Source organism: Felis catus, chromosome A3 (genome assembly GCF_018350175.1).
Source record: "Felis catus isolate Fca126 chromosome A3, F.catus_Fca126_mat1.0, whole genome shotgun sequence".
Taxonomy (NCBI): Eukaryota; Metazoa; Chordata; class Mammalia; order Carnivora; family Felidae; genus Felis; species Felis catus.
In genome coordinates, this window is record NC_058370.1 from 125,958,516 (window position 1) to 125,972,088 (window position 13,573).

General features: G+C 39.7%; 1 long non-coding RNA gene across 1 annotated transcript in view; it reads left to right on the forward strand.

Moving 5' to 3' along the window:
- The first annotated feature begins 8,987 nt into the window (after positions 1–8,987).
- The window catches only part of LOC109498377, a 48,193-nt gene continuing 43,607 nt past the window's right edge, over positions 8,988–13,573 (forward strand). The window contains exon 1 of the long non-coding RNA XR_002155179.2: positions 8,988–9,040. This is a non-coding gene — a long non-coding RNA (uncharacterized LOC109498377). The remainder of the gene's footprint in view (positions 9,041–13,573) is intronic.

The window sequence follows — 13,573 nt, forward strand, 5'->3', positions numbered from 1 at the left end:
CTCCTCACTTTTCCGGGCTCAATGCATCTGTCAGCAGCAGTGTGACCCTGAGCTTTCTGAGCGACAGCGTTTGTGTTTACAGAGCATGGGACAGAAGAGCAACAAAAACCACCTCAATTCCCAGCCAAGCTTGCTTGCCGTCCGGGAGGAACAGGAGTGTGGGATCACACTTTGTTTATTTGTGGTTCTTTTAAGTGATGTCCAGAGACCCACATTTCATGCTTGTTTGAACGTGTATATGTAACCGGGGAAGCTGTTAAACAGCAGTTTGCCTTCACTCCAGTTATTTACTTATTTAGTTATATGCCAGCATGCAGTTCATTGAATCATAATTCTTTATCGTGCCCTGAGATGGCCAGCATTTGAGGGTGTCAGAAGGAAATCTGCATCTCAAATTTATAACTATTTCCCAAGACATCATATTTGGCTGCTTATATCTCAATCTATCATAGGCTTTCTGTTTGTTTGTTCAAAAAAAAAAAAAAGCTTCCTTTGATTGGCAATATGACTTACAAAAAAGGAGGGAGAAAAGAGAAACACGTATTTCAGAGGGAGGAAAAAAATACAGGTCATCCCAAAATAAACGGAACCCAATTCCCTGAAAGTGCTGAAAACTGCTTTAAGATGTGCAGATTCTAAAAAGTGGAAGAAAAGTGGTAATTCATAATCACCGCGAAGGTCTGACCTAATGCAGAAAAGTTTAATTATGAGCAAAAAATCAAATAAGCTGAAATACAAAACACATTTTCACTCTTTTGCATTGTGTATATTGGCAGCAGCAAAGAAAAAAAAATCCTTCTTAAGGATTTTCTTAAGGAAAAAGAAAACTCTAAATCAAGTGAAAACAAACCAGAAAGCTAGATGAAGGTGACACCTCAAAGAAACGCTGCCTTCGCCACTCTCCTGTCTCGTCGGAGAACTGACAACTGCAATCTGCAAGCAACATTTTCTGGCTTACGAAATGTTCCAAAGTGTGCAGGCGATGTGAGCGGTGTAGCTCCTGGCATGACACCCGCAAGGCGTTCACTCAAAGATGAGGCATTTTCCTTTGACTTCCTGGAGTGTTTCTGGGCAACACAATGAAGGCCAAAGCAGGATGAGTTTGCATGCTCTATGCGGCAGGAAACCGCTGGCTTAAAACCTACCTTTTCACTCATCTCTCCTGTTCGGCTCTGTGTTCTGTAATTGGCAAAAGGGGAAGGGGAGTAGATAGAAGAGAAGCCATATGGTTGGGAATGCTCCCCCTTTTGGTCTGTAAGAAAGCTTGAGTTACACTCAGGACCCAGAACCACGTCCACCTTGCTCCCTGGAAAATGCCCACTGAAGACAGCCTCAGAATCTGGAAAGGTGTGGTCACCTCCTTGGCCACATTCTCACGCTCACTTTTATAACCATCACTAGTCATCAGTCTTAGGAGATAAAAGTTTATTTAGAAACTCAGTCAGCAAGTTAACTGTGGTTTAAAGTGAATGGCTCCCTCTTCTCTCATTTTAGCCGGAGATTTACACCCCTTCCAAGCCAGTCCCGGTCTTATTTATGCAACTGCACTAGAGAGTGGCTTGAGGTTGTCTCTTATAATAACAAACTCTATTTATGCCTTGTAGGGCTGGGCCCAGGCAGTTAAGCAACTTAGATTGAAACAGGCACCTAGTAGGAGCAGGCAGCATGGAGACACTTTCACCAAGACTCTCCCTCCCTGAAACAAGACCGCTTGGGCATTCTGATCGTTGACCTCAGAGGTATGTGGATACTATGGGACCTCCACATATTCTGGATTCTGAGTTGGTTCAGGCAGGAAGTGCCCTGAAATGTGGGCACAATCTTAATACAAAGACACAAGAAACAGAACAGAATGCTTTTTCTGCTGTTGCTGTTTATCCTGACAGAAACAGGCGTTGTAACACGCACTTTGGTGTCAATTTTTATTCAAAGAAATCTCTCTACCAATTCCAGATGTTGTACTGAATTCACATATATAATACATATAAATAAAATTTAATAACATTTACCATAGGAGTTATCAACCATTATTCCTTTTCCTTATCAACATTCTTATCTTTCATAAATCCACCTAGAACCTATAAGAATAATTAGTATTATTCACATATCTACAATGGACCTTAGTAAGGTATCCTTGGCTTCATTCTCAACCAAATGTCAAAGGTTAAGTAAACTGACATCTCAAGAGGAATGTGAAGTATATTTCAATTTCATCTAGAATTGTAATGCCATCTCTTTCTATAAAGAAACGGTTACAAAAGCGAACTTTTTCTCCACAAGCTGTTAAATGGCGCCCCCTACCTGTCAGTGGTGAATTTGGTTAAGGAGCCAAAAAAAAAAAAAAATCACATTGTATCTTGAATTGTTAGGGTTCTAAGGGTTCCTCAGAGATAATGCCATGTAGGTCCTTCATCAGACATGGAAAATTGATTGAGATCCAGACAACGAAAGGATCTTGTCACTTTAGTGAATCAGTTAAAAATATTTTCAGTAGTGGTATTTTGTTAATCATGGGAGAAAAATGTCCTAAGCCTCAGGGAACACAAAATCTCATAGGGAATACTTAAAAGTAAACCAAAGAATACAATACAGGTTAACAAGTACTATATTTGATATGTGTACCGAGTGCTGGTATAGAAATAATAAGTTTGCCAGAGTAGTTTAATAAGGGCTTCTTTGAGAAGGTAACAAGTAAGTTAGATAAGGAGAGATGGTTACATGTTGACAAAGCATACACAGTAGAAAGAATTAATTCTGAGCAACTGAAATGGCATTTTAAAGCCTTCAAAGTCTGAAAGAGTGTATTAGAATGAGGATCAAGGGGGGCAGTCAGTTAAACGTTTGACTCTTGATCTCAAGTCATGATCTTATAGTTCTGAGTTCAAGGCCACCATTAGACTTGTGCTGATGGTGCCTGTGTGCTGATGGGATTATGCCTCTCCTTCTCTCTGACCTTCCCCCACTTGTGTTCTCTCTCTCTCTCTAAAAATAAACCTAATTTTTTTTTTAATTTAAAAAAAGAATGAGGATCAAGGACTTCAGGGTGCATAAGATCCACAAGGACAAGTAAAAGAAGAAGGAATTGGGGACACATTCTAAAGGTCTTCTATATCAAGCCTAGAGTTTAGACTTCAGCCTGAAGGTGATAGGAGCCACAGAAAAGTTGTTAAACAGTCCAGTATGCACTCAGTTATATTTCAATGCCATCCCCTTACCTCCTTCAATAACCTGGTTAATTAAATACCTATCGAGCAATCTTCAGAGGTAGGCTTTTGAGAGGAATATTCTTGGCTCTATCTAGCCACCATATGAAAGTATTAGAAATCCACAGCAAGAACAAGGCAGAGGGAGTAGGATTTGATCTGTTGTTATACTGAGACTTTGTAAAAAAAAAAATAGTGAAAACAGTAATATATCATGGTATCTTTTGTGTGAAGAAAGAAAGAGAAATAAGAAAAATATATAAATATGATTATTTTTGCATAAGGAAACATGGATTGATTAACATACACAATAAAATCATTTACCTGCAATAGGGGAAAGAGGAATGAAGGGGTAACATTCCTCTGAGTATATAATTTTGTAGAGTTTGAATTTTGGAAGCATAGTAAATATTCTGTATATTGAAAAATAAAATTCACAAAGATGGTGGGAAGAACTGCTAACTAAATGCAAAGAGAAGCAAATAAGTCCACTGTATTTAAAATTAATAATCACTAGGAAAAAAAATAGAACTAATGCTAGTGACCATAGACACAGTGCTATAAATACATAATTTCAGTCTGGAGGAAATGAAACCACAAACAAACCTTGAACTCTTCTGAGTAGGGTTTTTTTTTTTTTTATAGTACTTTGGGTCTAGCGATTCTAAAACTAATTTTTATGCATTATAGAGTTGAGTAAATGTGTTGATGTAATTGGAAACCATTCTCACTGTGGAAGGTGGGAATGTAAAAAAAGAGTGGGGGGCAAGGAAGAATAATGTGGAGTTGGATTGGAATTTGGAGGCACTGGTATGAATTTGTGATTCCTACAGAAGTAAGTATATATAATGTTTTCTCCGTAGCTCTGCTGAAAGTGTTTACAAGCAGTGACACCCCAGTAGCAATGGGCACACCTCCCACCCAGATCTTGGTTTCCCAATATCATGCCTTTCTAGAAGGAAAAAGGGATCATTGGAGAAATGGCATTTTCGAAATGCCCTTTGTTCTCCTAGTGCACAGCCACGGAATGGCCCGATGCTGAAGTCTCTCGTCCTGTGCTGGGAAGGCGCTGCCTTCTGGAAACAGTCTGGCCTTGTTTTCACAGTCCCAGATGGATGACTGATAGAGAGGAGTGCACGTACTGGCCCAGTAGCTGTATCTGATGAGTATCTTCTCCCAATCGTGGGTTCACTCAGCTGCTCTCAGAGGTGTTTCAAAACAGGTGCTAATGTACATCCTTGGACAGCAAGGAATTACACAAGGAAGTAGGAGCATGAACAGAGATCACGTGCTACAACTTCTGGAGGTGCTGCTTTTATGTGATTGGAAGTTCAGAGATGCAACTTCACTCACACACAGCACACAACCTCCAAGAGCCAACTTGCTCCAGACGTCTGACACCCCCAGAGGTCACTCCTAGAAGAACCATCCTTGTTCTGCTTGGTTCAGAATTTCTGAAAAGATTCCTGGAAGAGGGGCACCTGGGTGGCTCAGTCGGTTAAGTGTTGGACTTAGGCTCAGGTCATTATCTCTCAGTTCATGAGTTCAAGCCCCATGTCTGACTCTGCACTGGCAGTGCGGAGCCTGCTTAGGATTCTCTCTCTCTCCCTCTCTTTCTCTGCCTCTCCCCAGCGCTCAAAAATAAATAAACTTAAAGAAAAAAAAAAAAGAATCCTGGGAGAATGTCAAAAAGACACAGAAGCCAGCTTGAAGAGGATTTCATTGCTATCAAAATAAATAAGAGTAATGGATTATAATCCTGCTGATTAAAATATGAATCCATGAGTATATGCTGAAATTGATATAAAGATGGTAGATAGATGATAGACATATAGATAGAAGGAAGGAAGGAGGAAGGAAAGAAGGAAGGAAGGAAGGAAGGAAGGAAGGAAGGAAGGAAGGAAGGAAGAAGGAAAGAAGGAAAGAAAAGAAAAGAAAAGAAGAGAAAAGAAGAGAAAAGAAAAGAAAAAAGAAATAAAAAATGGGGCTTTTCCTTATAATAAAATGCCAATTGATGTATGTAAATAAAGTGGTGTAACCATCATACTAAACACTGATTTGGGCAAGAATCACTAACGGGTGCTAAATCTAAGAGAAAAAGTTTATTAATTGCAGGGGGGCATCATAACTGTAAGGAGAGAAATGGAACAACATTTCTAGCAGGCAAATGAGCAGACAAATGTTGCAGGCTTCTGGATGTGCTGTCCTGAGACGGCCACAACCTCACTTTTGTACTATTCCCACCAGGGATGTAATAACCAGAATATGATCGTGAAGAAAGATGAGACAAATCCTGATTAAGGAACATTCTATACAATAGTTATTCTGTAGTCTTCAAAATTGTCAATCACATGAAAGCCTCAGCAAGGTTGAGGAAGAATTACAGATAAAAGAATACTAGAGACGGGGCAACTGAATGTTCTATGTGACCCTGTATTTATCCTGTAAATGGAGGGAATTTTTTCTCAAGGGCAGGATGGGACAACTGAAAAAGCTGAAACATGCACTGTAGGGTCAATAACAATTTCATATCAATTATGCATTTCCTAAATTTGGTAACTATACATTGATTACATAGCGAATATCATTTTTTCTTAGAAAATATATATATAATTCTTAAGGGGAAACAGAGCACAATGTATATAAACTATTCTTGAATGCCTCAGAAGAATTATAAAAGATGGGGCTCCTGTCTGTCTCAGTCAGTAAAGCAATGGGAGTCTTGGTCTTGGGGTTGTGAATTCCAGCTCCATGTTGGGTATACAGATTACATAAAAATAAAATCTTAAAAAAAAAGAAAAATTAAAAAATATGAATACATGTACACACCTATAGAGAGTGAAAGATTGTGATAAAACAAATGTGGCAAGATGTTAAAAATTGGTGAAATTGGTAAATGAAGAAGTTTTTAGTACTATTTTTAGCATGAAGTTATTTCAAAATGAAAAGTTAAAAATAGAGCCATACAAGATGTGTACCCAAGTAATGATGTACATAATTTGTCCCAGTTATTTTAATTAACCATGTAGCAACCAGCCAGACATGTCCAAGGGGCACCTAAGCACTGAATATGTGCACACATTTACAGTCACTTCTAGGAAAGCACACAAAAAAATATCATGTACCTCATAAGACCTACCTCAATTCAACTCCAAAGGACCTCCCAGATGACCTTGATAACTATAATGCCACAGTCCCTGAAGGGCCTTGGCAACATCAAGGGGTTCCATACATCTTGAAGTGCAGGGTTCTAATAACAACCCCACAAAATGCCTTAGGCCAGGTGATCCCTAGACAGCTTCCTTCTAGATGTGTTGTGGACTTCAGAGTGAATTCTCTTCCTCCATGGTCATCAGACTCTACCTTAATGAATGGATTCTGAGACCGTGGACAGCAAAGACAAACAAAGGTATGGTGCGATAGCTTTGCAGGCTCTATTTACAGAAGAGATTACTTTAACAATTCCTTGAAAAATTTTAGAGGCTACATGGTAAGCTAGATAGATTTCTGGGCTTCAAATTCAAGCACATTAGAAATGTGACTGAAAGTGTGACTAATATTGAATATCTTGAATCCTAATTTTATTCATCACTAAATGGCTCACTTTCACACAATGCTTTGCCATTTGCAAATTTCAGGAATACTATCTTCATAGTAATCATACTGTCAATAGTAACTGTAACTTACTTATGAAGCACTTCATCCACAGTGAGTGCTCCATGAAGTGATTGGTATACATCTAATGTAACCATTCAGATAACTCCATGAAGCAATTCTTATTATTCCCATTTTACATGAAGCTCAGGTGAGTTACATAACTTTCTGATAACACAGAGTAAGAAACAAAGCTAGAACACAAGACTGACATTAAAATCCATTATCTTAACCATGGTTATGCCTATAATATCTCACGATCATTCCCATTCCTCAAATAAAGGGGTTGAGGCCCCTTATTCAAATAAAGGAGTTGAAAATTAAAGGATTTATCTAAGTTTGGAATAGTCTAGTTCAAGTCATGTGACACTAAATTTGGCATCATTCCAACTCTGGATGCTACAAGGAACACATAAAACAATGGGCAGAAAGTGCTTTGTAAATTGAGAAATTTGTGAACACGTGAGGATTAAACTCATTATTACCTTTAAAAACTTCCCTAGTGCATCATGGGAGTAAGCAACAGCTGGAATTAAAAGGGGTGGGGGCAGGTGAGACACTTTGGGAGACAATTTGGCCATTTCTTATAAAGTTAAACATACACTTACCATTTGACCTAGCGATCACACTCCCAGGTATTTACCCAGGAGGAATGAAAATATATGTTCACATAAAAATCTAGATGGGAAACTTTACTGCAGCTTTATTCATAATTGCCAAAAACTGGAAACAATCCAAATATCCTTCAACTGGTGAATGGATAAACAAACTGGAACATCCATGGATTGGAATAGTATTCAGCAATAAAACAAAATGAATTACTGATGGATGCAACAATGCAGATGAATCACAAATGCATTATGCTAAATGAAAGAAGCCACATTCAAAAAAGACTACATGCTGTATAGTTCCATTTATATGATATTCTAGAAAAGGCAAAACTATAAGAACATACAACAGAGTGCTGGTAGCCAGAGGCTGGGTATAGACAAAGTACATTGACTACAGAAGAGTAAGGGGTGACTTTTTCAGGTGATGCAATATTTACTATCTTCATTGTGCTGGCAGTTACATGACTATATGCATTTATTAAAAATTATAGGACTTTACTCAGAAAAGGGTTGATTTTATTGGATATAATTTATACTCCAATAAATCTGACTTAAAACTTTTAAAGAAAGGAAGCTGAGAGTCTCTAAGTGTGGGCCAAACAGCCTGACAGATATAGCACCTGGTACCCCTCCTGGCTCATTGGGAACACTTTTCTAGAAGGCCTCAATGCCCTAGAGATGGTGCATCGAGATAGTCCCAGGAAAACCCATGTACACTAAAATCTTACACAGCTCTATCTCCACATAGGATTTTTGCTACTACCTAGCTTATTTTCACTTTTCAACTTAATTTGTTTGCATAATTCATTTTTTTTTTTGCTTGCATAATTTAGCACTATTGAAAACACAGAGCATGCTGAGTCACTTACTTGGAATGGGCCTGAGCATAGCTCACCTGCTTTGTTCCTCTCTCTGAGAACCACTCTGTGCCTGCCTTCTATTAGGGGTCCCCCTTTCTCTCTCCAGTTCCTCTTCAAGTCTCGAGACCCATCTTAGCTCTGCCTCCCAAACCACCTCAGCCCACCTAAGTCTGCAAATTGTTCCAGCTCTGTTTGCTCTTCATTTGGATTTTACTATATGCTGTTTGTGATTGTCTATAGCTTCTCACTCAGGCTTTCAAATATATAGTGTTATAGACCTTACTAGATATCATTTTGTCTTCTTGCTCCTAGATAGAATGCCTGCCTGGAAGCCTTCAGATTTAAATGAAGTCATGTGACAGTGACCAAGATACTGTAAGAATTGACGTATGCTGCTTATAGAAGAGAAAACCTGAAATATCAATGGATTTTTTTCCCAGCTTCCAAATGAGGAAATCTCAAATTAATACGATAAAGATTAGAACATTCTGGATCATAGAGGTACTATATAAAAGAGGGCTTTTGTAGAATCATCTGGATCTTTAGTGAACTTTGTGTGATGACAAAACAAACTTCCTTATGATATGCAGCTGAGACATGGGGGTTGTTTGTTACCTCACTATAACTGAAGCTATCCTGACTAATGGAAGTTAATAGCATAGAAACACATCTGGATGGAATGGATCCAGAGGGAAACCAACCAGAGAAAGGGGTAAGTAAACATCTCCACAACTCCAAGGTTTAACATGCTGCTTGAAACATACTCAGCAGATTTTCAGTAAATGCCTGTTGAGCTAACATTAGCTTTGGTCGCATGGCTTTTCAGTGTGAAGCAAGGATCTCCATTTTAATACAATAGCTATTCCAGGACACTCTACTGGCAACAGTACCAGAAAACACTAATTTGGGATCTCTGAGACCATTCTTACTTCAACTTTTAATCTCCATCTCCTGAAATAATAGAAATATACCTGAAAGAAATATTGTTTGGAAATCAGATACTCTTTAATTTTTTTTTTTAATTCCAGTTAGTTAACATACAGTGTAATATTACTTTCAGGTGTACAATACAGTGATTCAACACTTCCATACAACACCTGGTGATCATCATGACAAGTGCACTCCTTAATGCCTATCATGTATTTCACCCATCCCCCTACCTACCTCCAGTAACCATCAGTTTGTTCTCTACAGTTAAGAGTCTGTTTCATGGTATGTCTCTTTCTCTCTTTTTTTCCTTTGTTTTTTTTGGTTTCTTAAATTCCACATATGAGTAAAATCAAATCATATGGTATTTTTCTTTCTCCTGCTGACTTATTTCACTTAGCATAATACTCTCTAGCTCCATCCATGTCATTGCAAATGGCCAGATTCCATTCCTTTTTATGGCTAAGTAATATTCCATTATATATTCATTACATATGATATATACATAAACACACACACACACATATATATACATATACACATATATATACATATATATACATATACATATATATATACATATACACATCACTCATTAGTTGATGGACACTTGGGCTGTTTCCATAATTTGGCTGTTACAGATAATGCTGCAATAAACATTGGGGTGCATGTATCCCTTTGAATGAGAATTTTTGTATCCTTTAGGTAAATACCTAGTAGTGCAATTACTGGATCATAGAGTAGTTCTATTTTTAACTTTTTGAGGAACCTCTACACTGTTTTCCAGAGTGGCTACACCAGGTTGTCTTCCCACAAACAGTGCAAGAGGGTTTACCTTTCTTGTGTTGCCTTTCAGGTGTTGTTTCTTGTGTTGGTGATTTTAGCCCTTCATCAAAATAAAACCTTAAACTAAATGGCAACCTATGGAATGGGAGAAGGTATTTACAAATGACATATCAGATAAATGGTTAGTATCCAAGATATATAAAGAACTTCTACAAATCAACATCCAAAAAGTGGAAAATCCAATTAAAAATGGGTAGAAGACATGAATAGACATTTTTTCTCAAAGAAGACATATATATGGCCAACAGATACACAAAAGGATGCTCAATATCACTGCTCATCAGAGAAATGCAAACCAAAACTACAATGAGATAGCACCTTGCATCTGTCAGATGTTGTTTTTAAATTCTATTTCCTTTCAAGCAGATTAGATACCTACAAATCTATTTAAGTGCCTCTTTACTCAAAAATGGTGCTAGACTGGGGCGCCTGGGTGGCGCAGTCGGTTAAGCATCCGACTTCAGCCAGGTCACGATCTCGCGGTCCATGAGTTCGAGCCCCGCGTGGGGCTCTGGGCTGATGGCTCAGAGCCTGGAGCCTGTTTCCGATTCTGTGTCTCCCTCTCTCTCTGCCCCTCCCCCGTTCATGCTCTGTCTCTCTCTGTCCCAAAAATAAATAAACGTTGAAAAAAAATTTAAAAAAAAATGGTGCTAGAGGGGCCCCTGGGTGGCTCAGTCGGTTAAGCATCCGACTTCGACTCAGATCATGATCTCGGGGTCCATGAGTTCAAGCCCCGTGTCGGGCTCTGTGCTGACAGCTCAGAGCCTGGAGCCTCTTTCAGATTCTGTGTCTCCCTCTCTCTCTGACCCTCCCCTGTTAATGTTCTGTCTCTCTCTGTCTAAAAAATAAATAAACGTTAAAAAAAAATGTAAAAAAAATGGTGCTAGAGGTCTTCTTGATTATACATAAGTTGACCAACGGCCAAGACATGTTAATGTACCCTAAACACAAACCACATACTGACACAGACACATGCACACACAGGCAATATTTTGTGTGTAAAATAAGCATTTTAGGGGCATCTGGATGGCTCAGTCAATAGTGCATCCAACTCTTGATCTTGGGCTCATGAGTTTGAGCCCCACATTGGGTGTAAGATTACTAAAAAGAATAAAATTTATCTTAGGAAAATCTTGGACTTAAGCACCTAGCTAAATAAAAATAAAAGTAAGCTCAAACGGAAAGAACAATAGATTTGAAGTCAGAAAATTAAGGTGAGAACCTAGCTCTGTTGATCCTATATGTTTGGTCTTGGATATTCCAATTCTTTCCTCTGAAAAATGGGCAGAATATCAACTCTGCTTACTTTAAAGAATTGTTGTAAGATATGAATAATTTTTTTTATAATCGTCATCTTTTAAAATTAGCATATTCCAGGAAAAATATCCTAGGTTCAGTTCTTTCTCTCTTAATAAAAGCAAATACTCCGCTTAGGCCAAGAAATGGTTTTATTCACATTAGCATTTTCTATCCTTTTAGGAGTTCTACACTTACTAACTGCTTGTCTCAGAGGGTACAAACAAAAACAATGTTTTTAATGTATTTCTGCATCAGTGTTCTCACTCCCAGGCAAAATTCAGCTCGTCACTCCAGACACAGGTTTGGAGTTTCCTCTCCTCATGCAGGTGTTGTCTTCGCTCCTGACCCTGCTCCTTCTCTCCCACCCATGTGGGTTTTCATCAGCTGATGCGGGAGCCAGGCAGGGTTGCCCTTGCTGCAGACAGAACACTGGAGGCTATGAGAGCCTTGCGGAGGCAGGGAGAGATGTGAAGGAAGTGGGGGAGTGTCGGGTGAGTGTATGTTGATAGCACTGTAGGTGGGAAAGCCGGTCTGGGAATTGTTCCCCTCAGCCTGGATAACGTCCACAATATGGCCGTGCTCCTGACATCGCTGGACTTCTTTCTATGCCACTTGGTGGGAAACGGTTTTGTTGGGATCTCCCTTCAGTCAGCAAATCGCTTTTCTGAAGCCTCTTAGATTGCAGTTTTTGACTCCAGCTTTCTGCCAGCACTGCGTACCTCAGTAGCTGTTTCTCCACCATTCTGGAGCTCCCAATTAAGTTGTAGTCAAGGCTCTCATGGCATAAATTAGGAACAGAAAATCCAGTTTTAACTCAGGGCTCTGGAAAGCAATCAGTAGAGCCATGAGGCCTGCTTTGGCAAAGACTCCTCAGCCGGGGGAAAGAGGACAGCCAGCCAATCAGTCAGCTGTGCGTTTCTAGCCCACAGAAGCAAAGCCCCTGGTAGGCACATGGCTGCCTGTTGGCAGTGGCTCTGCTCCCAACGCATGGCAGCATCCTTGCTGTGATTTTGGCAAGCTCAGAAGAGTAGTGGGAGACTGCAGACGCTAGCGCATTCTAATTGGGAGGCCAACTGCTTTCCTTCCAGATTTACTGCTCCCAAGGCCTGAGGGGCACGCAGCCTGGGTCCTGGCAGCTCATGGGATGGTTTTGTGTTACTATTTGGAGACTTCCTATTATGTTCTGCTGTAAAGGGTATGAGGGAGTCCCTCCTTGGGATAACCCACTATCTGAGTATTAAGAGAGACACCGACCTTCCCTGTTCCCTTCTCTGTGTGCACAGAAATAAATCCAGCACGCCTCAGTGTGGCATGGCCCATCAGTCATAAAAACATGACATGGACATCAGTGCTGGGGGGGGTGGGGGGGTGGCAGCAAGGCAACAGTGCCCCTCCTCCTCTTGCTCTCAGGCCTGTGCTAGGAGCTGCACACAAATCCACAGCTCCCTCTTCCTTTCTTGGCCCTGGGCCCCTTCTTTCCGGCACTCTGTTTCAAAAACATCACAAGCCACGCAGGTGGTTTTTGTTGCACCACAGCTCGTATTCTTGACAGATCCTACATCTGCACATTAATACTCCTTGATGCTTCCAGCCTGAAACTTTCCCAGACACACTGGCCTCAGAGCCTCACAAGCTGTGCGGAAGGGAGACGAACTACACAGGAATTCCTTACTGGGTCTGAGGGTTGTGAGGGGGAGGTCATGGTTATTTTAAACAAAAGAAGCTTCATGGTCACTTAGATCTGAACTTGAAGGCATCTGACTCCATTAGAAATCTACCTTCTCTTCAGGGCAGTGAGTGTTTTGGCCAGGGCTCTGGGGCAACTCCGAGTTACTATAATCATGAGGTATTACCATTGCCACAATTGCAATCACACAATTCATATGTATTGAGTGAATAAACAAATAACAATAATAATAATAATAATAGTTAGCATTTACTGGGTCCTTCCTATCTGTAAGACACTGGTCTTATTTAGACGATTAGTCTTAATGCTCCCACAACCACTATACAAGGTAGGTACTAATGTACACATTTTATAGATAACAAAACTAACTAGCACAATGAATAAATATATAAAGAATCTGACTGAGGCCACACTGTTGAATTAATGGCAGAACAGGAAACCAAACCTAGATCACAGACCTCGAAATCTATGCTAGCGAATTCCACT